The sequence below is a fragment of the Tympanuchus pallidicinctus genome, unplaced genomic scaffold, assembly GCF_026119805.1.
Source record: "Tympanuchus pallidicinctus isolate F22 unplaced genomic scaffold, pur_lepc_1.0 scaffold2, whole genome shotgun sequence".
In the NCBI taxonomy this organism is placed as follows: Eukaryota; Metazoa; Chordata; class Aves; order Galliformes; family Phasianidae; genus Tympanuchus; species Tympanuchus pallidicinctus.
The window spans coordinates 51,937,017-51,950,333 of NW_026294721.1; the positions used below are offsets into that span (position 1 = coordinate 51,937,017).

Genomic DNA, 13,317 nt, shown 5'->3' on the forward strand with positions numbered 1-13,317 from the left:
GCTTTATGTTTAATTTTCAAAACCTTCTCCAACTAGACACTGCAGCAGAACAAATGAGATAGCAGGTATGAAGGTAGACATCTGCAGCCTTGCTTCCAACCTCACCTGAAAGCACCACCTGAATCACCCCCTTGGTAACAGGGGCTCAGCAATATTCTGACCTACAGAAGACAAATAAAAGAGTCAGTCTTTTGCTCTTCTCCCAGCACGGGGAGTATTTATTTTGCCGATCCCTCCTGTTTTGGTGTCATGACAGTCATGGTACTCAGCCCAGAAAGGTGGCAAAGTGCATCCCAGTGATGTTGGGCTGTTTTCTGGACTGGAGCTCGCACTGCTCGCACTGCTTAGTGTGATGCCTGGTGCATCACACTAAAATGTAGGCAGTGTACAGGGATGCCCACAGACAAAGGGCAAACTGCTCTGCTTAAAGTGCAAAGTGTTGAAACGCAATGAAAGCCCAAATACAGCAGCCAGGGGAGTGCTGCAAAGACAAGAGTGAATGGGATTTGATAAAAACTGGGTTAAACATCTATCTAGATGCATTATAATCAGTGACATGATTCAGGTTAATCGTGACATTGGTGTAAAAACTAATAGCTTCTCTACAGTCTTCTTTTGGCAACTTTATTTTTTCATCCTTTTCCATCTTGGAAATTAATAATAGCACAACTCTGCCTGCTTTTTGCCAAAAAGTTGTAATGAACAGTTGAGTTCCCTCAAGACATCTTTAAAAACATGGCTGTTGAATCTCTGACAGAAATATGCTTTATTTCAAGTGTTCATTAAGCACTGCCATTAAGCGAGTGATTAAAGCACACCCAGCATTAAAATAACTTGATTAGAAATCCCCTGCTATCTCAGTTTTCTTCTCTCTCGCGACTCCTTAATTTGTTGTTCTCACCTGCTCTGGAAGGCTATAGGGAGACCCGAGGTGCTGCAGCACCGCACAGGGAGCCGGGCATTGCTTCCCAGCCTGCTCATGGAGAGGACAAGCCTGCTGCTATTTGCAGGCTGCCAGTGCACATGTGTACAGATTATGCCTAACGTCGCATGGCCCATTAGTTTTAGAAATACTCACTAACAACTGATAGGGCATGAAATCGCCAGCAAAGCCGCAGACTTGCTTGGAAAGCTTTTGCTGTTAAAACGTTTTGTGTTGTTTGATTTCATTCTCCAATGCAGCAATGAGGTCTCTCCGATGTTCACTGGTTCCCAGCAAATGCTGCTCAACTTCACAGGCCACTGCTCATTCTGAGCTCCCGTTCCCACACGATGGTCATTCAACCTTGTCCACCCTGCATGGTTCTTCTTTTTCCCGATGTATATAAGTGCAAAGAGACCCACACCAAACATGCATTAATTTGCAACAGTAAATCACATACTCAGCAGCTGCAAGCATACCTCTTCTGCTAAGTATGCTGTAAATAAATGGGACTGCCAAAAAGGATTTTTTCCCATCACTTTCCACTGTTCATAGCCCTCTCTATTCTCTGTTGGCCAAGGTGAACACGAACACTGTGATGTTTTCACAAAGCTGACACCATGCTCTTGCACAAGCTCTGGTCCAGCATTCAACATGGGCAGTCCTCTGCATCCTCCAGCACCCAAACTGAGCTTGGAAACCTTTTCACCAAATGAGACATCACCAATTGGATAAATATGTGAACTTGGTGTGGGAGTGAGTGGCCAGAGGACAGCCCTGAGGGCTGGTGTTCCTGCTGGGGCCACGATGTGCGTCACAGGATGAGGCGACTCTTCCTCACTGGCCTCTCTGCGTCCCACAGGATGCAGGCCAAGGCTCCTGCTGTCCCACAAAAAGCCCCGTCTCGTGTCCCTGTGACTGACCAGGCAATGCCTTTCATTATGACACACACAGTGGATGAAAACGGTTTGAAATAAGACCACTCCCAAGTACATGTTTACATCAAGTCCGTATCACGGCTTACTCAATGCCACGTGCCATAATGGAGACCAAGAAGCCTGAAAAAGGCCAACTTTTCTTTGAACAGGGACTTTTTTTAAGAAGAGATGCTCTCGTCTCATGAAGGCAAGAATGAGGACTCAAAGAGCTGTGGAAGCACCTGGCACACTAGTATGTGTCCAAGAGCTGCTTCGCTGCACCTGAGTTTGCAGCAGAAAGGCTGACTGGACAGTACCTGCTTACGTCCAGCACAGCAGAGACCAAGTTGACTGCCCACAATACCCAATGTAACTGGCACTTGTGGAAGCAATCCTACTTCCTTTGCCTTCTAAAAATGGGGAATCCAAGAAAACAAGATGAAAATGGATGTAAAAATGGAAGAGTGGAGACTCTGACTACATCAGTGATGTTTCAGCCAGTCCTTGTGCTTGGCAAGCTTCCTCCCCACATGGACAAATTTTTGCTGTGGCCAACCCTGCCTGACACCAGGTCCAGGAAGGGCCATCCATATACTGTCAAGCAGTGAAAAGCCCCTGCAACTGGATTTTAGAGTGTGGTGGCCCTTACACAGTTGAAATAACAAAGGGTCACCCAGCATACAGTGGGGTACAAAGCAAGCACCAGAGGGGTCATTTTCGAAACGTTAAGGCTCCCAGGCACTGCTGACCCTGCATACCCACTGGAAAAAAGTTTTCAAGTAACTTCTCTGAGTCCAGCTAAACCGTATTAACAGATTTATCCAATAACATGCAAATTCAGGTTTTAATGAAAAGTCTTAAGTCACAGCTCTAAGTGATTTGGACTTTTCTGCTAATGGCATCTGCTAATGACCAAAGATTTAATGCATCAAGTCTTAGCATACATCAGCGCAAACAATATAACCATTTAGTGGAGGTAAAAAGTCATCTCATTAGACATCCATCACTGGATGTGGGCAAGATGGTCCAAAGGCTTAAAATAAAATATTCATTTTTAAACTAAGAAAAAAAAAATCCCTAAAAACGTACAAATGATTAGGCCAAAAGTAGCAGTCTGCTAAAGCTTCACTAGGATTGAAAATTCAAACAGCAACATATATCTGGAGGTAAAACGCATTTGCAAGTACTTAATTTCTGCAGTACTGTTCCACAGAAGGCAAAACCAATTTTAATAGGAATTAACGCAATGGGGCCCTCCAGAAACAGGATGTCTCTGAGACAGGTTATTTGAACCATCAGAAGAAGGTCGTAACAGAAATTATTTCTCTGCCATATCATGAAAGATTACCTTAGTACAAACAGAAATGCTCAAAAACTACTAGCTTAATTTTCTGGATCTGTCCCATCCTGTTGAAGGATCTCAACACCAGGGAAACACAAAATTGTGAGTGTAGCTAGAAGTGTAATCACAGTATACAGCTCAGAATGAGCAGAGAACGAGTGGGGTGAAGCACAAGGGTAAAGAAGCAGAGCTTCAAACACTTTGAATGCGCACACACTTTGTACAAACCAGGTATGATGCTCAGCTGTGGGTACCAGACCCACGAGAAGCCAACCAAGCAGGCTTCAAGGGATGTTCCTGTGTCAGCTATGGTGCTAAGTCAGCCTCTGAGAGCTGCCAAAACACAATTGTGTGACCCAAATGTGGGTCCTCCAGACCCAAAATGTCTCTCCCACTGATGGCAGGGCTGGATCTCCTCCAACTTTGCTTTGGCCTCTATGCTCGCCCCTGGGAAGGTGCCAGCGGGCTTAAAAATTGCTGCTGGTATGCACAATGCACATGATGCCTTTTAAATCCTGCGTGGGATATTCCTGCCTGCTGCTAGACTTGATTTTTTTTTTTTTTTTTTAATTCAAGAGCTGCCCTTTAAAATTTAAAGTCATTCTTAAAAGAAAAAAACAACACCCAACCCACAGCCTGAGCTTTGTGCAGCAGGCACCTAAATCCTCATAAAAAGCCTGTGCTGCACTTTATAACACGGGTAAAAGTCTAAACATCGTAAAAGAGAGCCTGAATTGCCAGACTGCCTGAGCCCCCCGTAAATCACCCCTCCAGATGGTCCTACGGCTGCTCACAGCACCCTGCCTGTGACAAGGGGTCGCTCCGCAGTCCAGCCTCAAGTGAACCTCCAACACTATGCAAGGATTATGTGGTAGAAGAGGCACTTCTGAAGTTTACCACTGCCCCGTTATTAGGGATAGTTGGATTTTCCTTGCAAGTTACACTCTCCTGCACCTCCAAGAGTGGCAGGGGAAGAGGGTGACAACTGTGTTCTTGTGGGCTAACAGGCCAGTCAAGCACTGAGAGAGCAACACCCTCTCACTGGAAGGTGCCACGGATGACTTTTCAGGTGCAGGATTTCTCAATTCACCATTTGTGTCACTTTGTGCGCTACACCAGAAGCCGACACGGTGAGAAAATCAGGTTCTTCGGCGTGGCATGGAGATACATCTTTTTCTCAGCATCGAGCTCCCCTGCGTTAAGGTGGGGGAAGGAAACTCTGCCTCCTTCACAAAACAAAATCATAAAGAATAAAAGAAAAAAACACTCTTCTCTTCAGAAAACCCAGGCCAGGTGTTGGGTGCTCTCACCATCAAGCTGAGGCAGGGCTGGCTAATCCGTAGGCTGGCTTGTTAGTGAGATAAAGGATTTCAGGAGGTGTTGTGGGCCGGGGGAGTGTTGGTTGAGTGTGGCTCCTGCAGGAATGCCTGACCTTTCCTGGGGCTTTGATCATGCTGGCTCGCGGCGTGAGATAACGAGCCCTCTGCAGAATCCGGAGGTAATAAAAAAAGCAGCTTTGAGGCCTCGTGTTTTGGCAGTGAAGCGCTTACCTGGGCTGCCAGCACGCTGCCTGATCCCCCTGCCCTGCCAGGGGCTGTGCTGTGCTTCTGGAGGAATTTGAGCAAGGGGTATCAGCTCTCACCTGGCTTCTCCCTGTTGAAGAGGTGTGCCATTCTTACTGAAGGCATGCATATGAAGATTCAAAAATGAGCACAGCCACAGAAGCATTAGTATGCAATTAAGCCACAGGTAGGACAATAGAAGGAGAAACTGTGTATCTGAAACAGACGAGATGGTAAAACAAAGGATTGATCTGGAAGGGCTAAGTCATTTATTTCATCAGTTCCTCTCTGAACATTTAACCTGTACTATAAAAGGACTGCCTTTGCTGAGTTTTTTGTTTGTTTTGTTTTTTGTTTTTCTCAGGGCAGGCAACCTGAACAAGCCAGTATACCATTGGGTCAACAAAGCACAAAACACCTGGGCTCAATGCACTGAATTGGTGGGTGCTAATTAGCTCAGTCTTTAATACTTCCCCTAATGAGCCTGTATAAGCACTCTGCATTGGGCTGCTCACCAGGAGAAGTTCTCCTGATCCTCCAGAGCTGCTGCTCTCCTATAGAGGCAGCTGTGCTGCATGCAGGGCTGGCACCTCATGCTAGGGCTGGTGCTGCATCAGCTCTGCAGTGCTACCTGGCTGCAAACTGACTGGAGTCAAATCCAACAAAACCTGGGTAAGTTACCCCTTACCTAGGGGGGAAGCAGTGTACTCAACGATCCTGTCTTCCTTGCAGGGGTTAGCTATGTAGATTTAGATGCAAATTTTACTTTAGGGCAGGCTTTATGGTATTAGGAGTCTCCTCTTTAGCCTTCTGAAATTTCATATGTATACATGCTGGAGTTCTCTCATCTCTGTTAATTGGGTTTTGTGGAATTTTGAGGCCTGGGGGCCAGAGGGAGGGCTGCTGATTAAAGCACGCCGTGCAGAAGTGGATGCAGTGGTGTTGCACAATAGCAGGAGCAGCTCTGTTCGCCCAAGCCGCCTTCTGGTGTGCAGCCGGCAGGCTGGAGGAGCTCCTGTTTGCACACTCAGAAGTGCCTTGGCAGAAGGAGGGTGCTGTTCCTTCCAGTCTCTCAGCCCTGCTTTTCCAGTTGTACACATCGGTTCCAGGGAATTTGAGGTGGGTTTGCTGCTGTCTGTTTATTGTGTGGAGTCACTGTCCTGGCCACCAGTCTGACTGTGGTCACAAAGAGGGGCAGGGGGAGCCTGCATGCTGACCTACAACCTTCAGCACCATTAAGGAGGAACAAAAGGGTGCTGAGTCTCCGCTTGTCTCCTCTTGCATCCATGCCTGTTGGGATTTGTTAGGCTGCGGATCTGAAACAGTGGGATTGATGGGTGTGTGTCTGTGTGTCCCCACAGCAGGGCACAGAAGGCTCCCTGCCTCACTCCCAGCTGCATCTCTCCAACACCACACACACACACATGAGGCTCTAGCCCAAAAGCTTGCTTGCTGCAGCTAAATACAGATATTCACACACCCATTATAAATGCAGTCTAGTTTCATTTTTAACCCACAGGAGGGTGTGGAGGGAGAAGACATCAAAGCATGAACACAGGCTACCCTGGCATTCTGGGCGTGCAATTTTATCTTCCCTTCATTTCCCTCCTTTCCAAACCAGCTGCTGCAACTATCACGATGCTTGCCCTCCGGCCGGCATGCTGGATAACTGGCTTCCAAGGCAGTCATTAATCTCCCCCCATTACCCAGCTGGCACAGGAATTCACTGAGAGAGGAGAGCTGCCTGTGTGCCCTCCCAGTGGCAGCTCCCCAAGCCATGGAGCGTTGCTCCTCCAATGCACCGGAGCAACGCTCAAGGAAGCAGGGATGTCACCAAGCACCATCAGAGGATCTTGGATACGTGGGATGAATGCAACCTGCCTGTTGGCAACTGCGGAAGAAAGAAGCAGCGTGCATCTCCAGGGAAAGATGGCTGGGATCAGAGCTAAGTTTAGAGAGTTACTTAGTCCACAGCAATAGCAGCAGAGAGCAGCCCGATGTATGCAAGCTATGCAAGTGAAAGGAAGATGCACATAAGCCTTCAGCAAGAAAATACAGCTCAGCAGTACTGTGCTTTCATCCAACCATTGGGTTTTGACCCATCTGGGGTGACAGGGCTGAAAGTGCATCAGGAGGTATGTAATTAACTGAGTGCAGACAGGAGCTGCTGCTCCAGCAAAGCCCTGGTGAAATGAAAACAAAGCAGGCTGAGAAAGCAACAATGCACCGTCTACTAAAGAAGACAAAGTAATCAGAAACAAGTTTTGTGCCCTTCCTACCTGAAACAGCCATCTCCCTGCCTCCCACTGCTGTGTGGGAATGTTTGAGCATCTGCATCGAAACACAAGTAACTTTTTCAGAGTGTTTTCTTGGCGTGTCAGCGAGATGATGCACAACAAACCTGTCATATCCTCTTGGTAACAGTGTTCATTTGCCACTTTTCTGCACAAGAGCATTGTGTATACACACAACACTACACTAACCTGCATTTGATCTGGTGGTAGGACCATAGTTCTCCCACGGCGAGGAAAAACACAGACAAGTTTTTGATCTTCCTTAAAGCAATGCTTATCTCAGTTTTGTTTGTTTTCTGTTTTTTGAGTGCAGGGTAGCGTCTGATGTGCATGCCACCCACCACAGCTTATCTCGGCAGCGAAGCAACCATTGCAAACCAAAATAACAGCATCTTCCTCTGTGCCTGCCCTTCAAGCAGTGACAGGCATGTTTTGGTATCGCAGACCCCAGGGCGTTAAGCACCAGTCTCGCACCTGCACACTTGCTGAGAAATGAGGGGTCCTTTGTTAAGGCCGGCGGATTACAGGCAAGACGGCTCAAGCAACCCTTTCCTGAGGATCCTTTGGAAGCACCGTCCCCCCTCAGCCCAAGCAAGCCTCCAAAAATGTAATTTTAGAACGTCTGCAGGATGAGCATCTACAGCAAGAGTTCAAAGCAATGCCCAGCCAAGAAAATGAGTGTAAAGCATGGGGCATCAGCACGGAGCACTGACCTGCACTCCTGGGGAGCCCAGCTGGAGACAAGCAGCCCCTGCAGCTGCCCACAGCTCCTCAACTTCCCAGTGCGAGGACTCTGGCAAGGCCGTGAGAAAACACGACCTCCACCATCCCCAAGCACTGCTGGGGCCTCCAGCTGCTGGTCCCTTCCTTGCTATCTGCAGGCACTTTCCGGCTCACAAGCTGACACGCGAAGGGTAGCGACAACGACCCTGACGAGTCCCAGGGCAACAGAGGGAAGTGGTTTGAGAGGGGTTTGCTGGAGTCTGTGCACCCAACCAGCCCTCAACCACATGTTTAGTCTTGTCCCAATAGCTGTGTCATTGGCAAGCAGAGGAGTTCAGCTGGCTACTTTCTCATGAGCTTTTCAAGAGGGGCAAAATGGAAAAGAAGCTTTGAGCAGGCAGAGGAAGGAACTCTTGGTTAGCTGGGGAGGAGACAGCCATCAGCTGTCACACCGTCTGTCTGGCAGCAGCCGGCCAGGCAGCCCCACGCAAGCTTTCCGTCCCAAGCACATCCTTCCTGGCAGGGAAGGACGCAGGCCCTCAGGAAGCTGCTGCTTCTCCTGCCACGCTCAGCAGTGGGGATCCCATAGGGCTCCCGGCGCCTAAAATGTGTGCCAGAAATAGAGCCCAGGAGGTGCTATATTTAGTGGAGCAAGTGGTGACTTAGGAAGGGCCCCTCCAGCAGATGGGCATGGCCTTGTGATGGGTCCTGTTCCCCAGGTGAGAATGCTGTGTTGTACCCAGGGAAACGTGCAGCAATCTCCTCTCAGGGGATTGCAGGGCGGTGAGGTGGAACGGATGTCCCACCTCTGCAAGGAGACTTGGAGAGAAGAGCATCTAATTAAGACCACAGCTCCAGTTAATTGAGCCCAATTCACCTGTGACATGAAGAGCCACAATCCCATCAGCAATAATGGGACTGCATCGGCTTACACCAGTAATTATTCCAGATCAGCAGTATAACAAAGCTAATTCAATACTTCTGCAGGTCCAGCTGCTCAGGCTGCCAGGGGAGTGCTGGAGATGGCCTCCCTTATGCCCAGCCCCAAAAAGCTGGTGGTGCAGTGCACGCTAGCAATCCCTGCTGAACTGTACTGCAGGGTGCTGGCAGGTGACTGTGTGCTTGGGGCCACGCTGGATGTGGTAGGGTGTCGCGTGAGCTGCTGGCGTGGGCAGACAAGCAAATTGACAGCTGCACAATCCTGCCATCATCGCTACTGCTCCCATGGGGCTTGGACAAGAGGATGGGGATGGGAAGCCTGCATGGGGTGTCCTGGGCATATCAAGGACTGGGAATGGCAGGGCAGGCCCTGGCTGCCTCATTCAGGCTGCAGCCCGGAATGTAGCCCAGCACAGCAATTCTTTCCTACCTCCGGCCAAAGAAAACTCAGCTGCCACTGTTGTGAGGAGAGGAGCATTACTGTAGGCCAGTCAAGTTTTGACTAGTCTGATTTCCATAACACACTCTGCAAACATCTGCCTCCTATTGCAGGCTGGGCTGCACTGGGACAGGTCTCTGAGCCAACACATCCCCCCAGGGCTCTGTCTGCTCTGGTGAAGACAAGTCACAGATGTGTCTACCAGCAGCCACCACCTGTCCAGGTGCCCTTCCAGGGGTCCCGGCCTGGCTGTCTTCTTCAGAGAGGAACACATACTATGGGGCATCCATAGTGTCCTTCAGCACATCAGAGTTGCGTCTGTGCTGTTGAAATGCAAGTGCTTCAGTGAGGTGCCCTAAATGAGGAGTGTTACTGCTCTGCTGTTGTTGGGACATTTGGCATGGCCAGGTTGAGAAAGACGAAGGGAGAAAAGCCTCATGCTGAGAAGCACAAGGCCAGCAAGCACATTCCTCTGTGACACTCCATCTCCAGGTTTGAAACAGAGAAGGCAGGCAGCTGGTGCTCACCACAGTGGCCAGGCAGTGCCCTGCACCCTGGGCAGAAGAAGCCCACAGCTCCATTCGCTCCTTTGTGTCCGCAAAGTGCAGGCATCAAACAAAAACAAGCAAAGCACTCTGCAGGGTTGGCTACAGCACCTTCCGCTTCAGGTTTGGCTGATTGAGCCCCGGCCCCAGGCTTGGCTGAAAGCCTCCTGGTTCATCCTGCTTCAAACCAGCACGTTTCAAAACTTGTGCTTTGCATCCTTCAGGAAGGAAACAAGATCAGAAGGCACCACATGTCTTTTCTGTACAGGATTTCTCATTTTGTCATGACCTTCTGCTCTCTGCCTAGGCATCAGCTGTCCCTACCACAGTTTCTCCCTCAGTCAGCAAGCAGCACGTCCCACACCTGGCATTTCCATTGCCAAGCCGCAGAGCTGCTTGCACTTTTGCAGCACACATGATGTTCTGCCCAGACAATGTCACCAACCAGTGGGACCAGAAGAAACAGGCTGGCATTGGCGTGACAGCTCCAGCCCCAGCTCAAACCCTGCTGCTGGCAACCCAGGGGACAGCTACTAAAAAAAACAAAGCAATTCTCTTTATTTGACCTCTTTAATCGACACAGGGATGAATGGGATTAGATATCAAGCTACACATCTTTACATGTTGTTGTTTCTTTTTTTTTGAACTGAGTGAGCATTTATGCTGTGTGGGGCAACTTCCAGCTTACGGAAATCAGATGGAAGGTGTTGGTTTTTCACACTGTGGGCCTCATCTCTCACACCATATCTCACAGTAACATCTATGCTCATTAATTAACTCTTCTCCTTTCAGTTCGCAATCCCATAAACATCTCTATAGCAGCTGATGTCATTGTTTACACAGAAAAGTGTGACATACATTTCTCTCAGAGCAGCCTGAAGTGAGAAGAGCCAGCAGCAGGTTAGCAAGCAGCTCTCTGAAATCCCCTCAAACCCACAGCAACAGCAGCACCAAGCATCAGCACCTCCAGCCCAGCACATCTGCTGGTCCCCTGCACTTTGTTTACGGCCATGACATGTCCCTGTCTGATCTGCCGTCCCGTGATTGACATCAGTCAGACTTCCCACCTCTACCAATCAGTGTTCCCAACTAGTTCTGTGTTCTTGGATCTATCCAGACACATATCAGGGCCATGGGGTGTGATGCTCTCCTCCTTGTAGGCAAAGGCTTGAGCCATGTGCTCGATTCAGTCAAGACAGCTGGCATCAAAAATATAATGAATCAGCCAATGATCAAAAAAGATAAACAAGACTGCTCTTTTTTTTTCCCTATGTTAAAAACATCCCTATACCATTAAAATGCACAGCAAGGCAGGGGGAAGTGGGAACATATCACCATAAGAAAATGCCTTCATTGTTTTTGTTTGAGATTCCACATTTTTCACCAAACATTTAATCAGAAATCACAGTTCATCTTTGAAGGGATTTTTCAGAGCCCTCAGTTCACTGCTGCAGTCTGCAGCGGTTTTGCAGGGAGGGAGAGGCACAGCCTAGCCCCCTGCCTCGGTATTTAGGGGCATGCAGGAGGTGTGTGAGGGTGGGGAGAGCAGCTTGTGCTGAAGGCAAGGCTCCAGGCAACCCTGGAGCAGAGTGATTCAGTCTGAAATGAACTGGCAACCCTAAAACTTTTTGATAAGATAAAAATTCATTGATGTTGGCTCACACTGGGCCCACTTCAGCTCTGCACTTGTCCTCTGTGTTTCCTTGGCATATCTGTTCCTTTCCTCTATCTGCTTTAGCATAACTTTATTTTTCTCTTTTATCTTTAGCTAACTGCACCCAGGGACTAGAGGGATTGATTTTTTGTTTTGACTTATTGTTTGAAGATCTGTAACTCAAAGCAGCTTCTTGTGCCTCTGATGTCTAGGCATGAGCAGTATAAAAGGTGAAGCGTGTCCTATGTACCGAGCTGAGCAGGGATACCATTCTATAATCAGTCATCTGTGTTTTATTTTGCCTTTTTGGGAGGAAAACTATTTTAAGACTTTATAGGCAATAACACTTGAAATAAATATTCCCGTGGCTGATACTACGCACGCCGGTTCTTTCCCTTTTTAATAGACAGTGCGCCATTGCTCACTTGGTGCAAAAAAAGCACCAAGTTCCTAATTAAAGGAGGCCATTATAAATCAGAAGATATTTTGACCGTCATGTCACACCCCTGGCAGTCTACTACTGCCAAAACGTTGCCATGCAAATCCGAGAACGCTGTGTTTGGGGATGCGCTGCCGCGAGGCGAAACAAATCCCCTGCAACGAGGGAAGGCAGAGGGAGGGGACGGTGCGCTAACCCGCTCCCATGTGCTCCCTTTGCCCTCAGGGCTGGAGCTGGCTTCTTTTAGGAAATTCTTGCCCTCAGGCTGCGTCCAGCAGGCAGCTCATTAGGACGTGCTGGCCCGGGTTTCTCACACCGAGGGAGGTCGCAGAGCTCGCCGCGCACAGTGGTGCTGTTTACGATACCCCATCTACTCCGCTCCCTGAAGTTGCCCAGCTTGCTGAAATATGGTTACATATGCAAACATTATCTCCCAATTGTAACCTCATTTTCTGCTCTGCTGGACGGCGTGACCAGCATTTGTCATCCCGCCGCCCCCGCCCGCTGCACCGCTCGCACGTCCCTAATTGTCACCGAGATGCAGCGTGCCAGCGGGACGCCAGTGTCCGCTGCTCCCCATCTCCACGCAGTCACTCAGGTAACAAACCCATAATCTCGTCCTGTTTTCATGATGGTTGAATTACACATAATTGTTCCTGCACAGTGATTGATTTCTGCCTGAATAGAGACCTCTGCCTTTTTTCAATGCGAGCGAGTGGCAGCCAAGTCTCTCCATCGAGGAGGAGGCAGCAGCCTTTGAAGAGATCAAAGCCAAGGCCGCGAGCAGTTGTGCGCCCTGGGAATATGGAAAGCCTTTATGCTCTCAACCCCATTTCCAACATCATGTTGGATTGCAGCTGCATTACATTCTGCCAGCATTCTTAATGCTTTTAGTATTGACTCTGACATCACCGATAGCTGTTTTAAAGTAACAAAAGCTGAGGGATGACTTATTTTCACAACTCCGTAATTGGAACATGCAAAGTTAGGGGAAGGCAGCATTTGTTTTCAATCTGAAATACAAAAGAAAGCACAGAAAATTATATAAGTTCCCCAAAATTAAAAACACGTTTTTCATATGGAAAGAACAGAGGGGGCATTTTTATAGCCTAGACCACACAAAATGAACTGATTATGCACATGTTTTTTCAAGCCTAAAGGCTGAAGTAAAAATATGATTGGGTAAGCGAGTCAAATCGGGAAAAAATATTGTGACTCACGGTGCATTTAGTGACTTCTAGCACCTGATGCAAGGCAAAATGCTACAGATGCCCTGGGTGCTGCTTCCCTCTGCAGCTCCTTGTAGTAAACTGACAGCAGTTCGCTTAGCCTAAACCAGGCACAACACGTGGCGAACGAGCATTAAATCCTCATCAGTTATCTGGGAAGATAACCAGCGATCTGGAAGTATAAAGCACTTCATAGCTCCTTCTGAGATTTCCTCTGCTCCAGCCACACAACAGCCGTAACGCTGCCTTAAAGATCACCACAGAGCTATTTTCGGGGGTGTTGGATGCTCCTGCCCTCTATCCCCTCCTCCC

General features: G+C 48.5%; 2 protein-coding genes and 1 long non-coding RNA gene across 9 annotated transcripts in view; 1 reads left to right on the forward strand and 2 right to left on the reverse strand.

Moving 5' to 3' along the window:
* ETNPPL (ethanolamine-phosphate phospho-lyase) overlaps positions 1-13,317 on the reverse strand; it is a 339,765-nt gene that overhangs the window by 90,518 nt on the left and 235,930 nt on the right. The gene's annotated exons all lie outside the window — the stretch shown is intronic.
* LEF1 (lymphoid enhancer binding factor 1) overlaps positions 1-13,317 on the reverse strand; it is a 54,019-nt gene that overhangs the window by 32,335 nt on the left and 8,367 nt on the right. The gene's annotated exons all lie outside the window — the stretch shown is intronic.
* On the forward strand, positions 4,594-9,206 carry LOC128080015 (uncharacterized). Of its 3 annotated transcripts, none has more exons than XR_008206439.1 (3): positions 4,594-4,679; positions 5,108-5,415; positions 6,365-9,206. It is a non-coding gene; the product is annotated as an uncharacterized LOC128080015 (long non-coding RNA). The 3 variants fall into 3 exon arrangements; XR_008206437.1 differs by lacking the exon at positions 4,594-4,679 and adding an exon at positions 4,701-4,930; XR_008206438.1 differs by lacking the exon at positions 4,594-4,679 and adding an exon at positions 4,701-4,930 and having other exon boundaries at positions 7,351-9,206.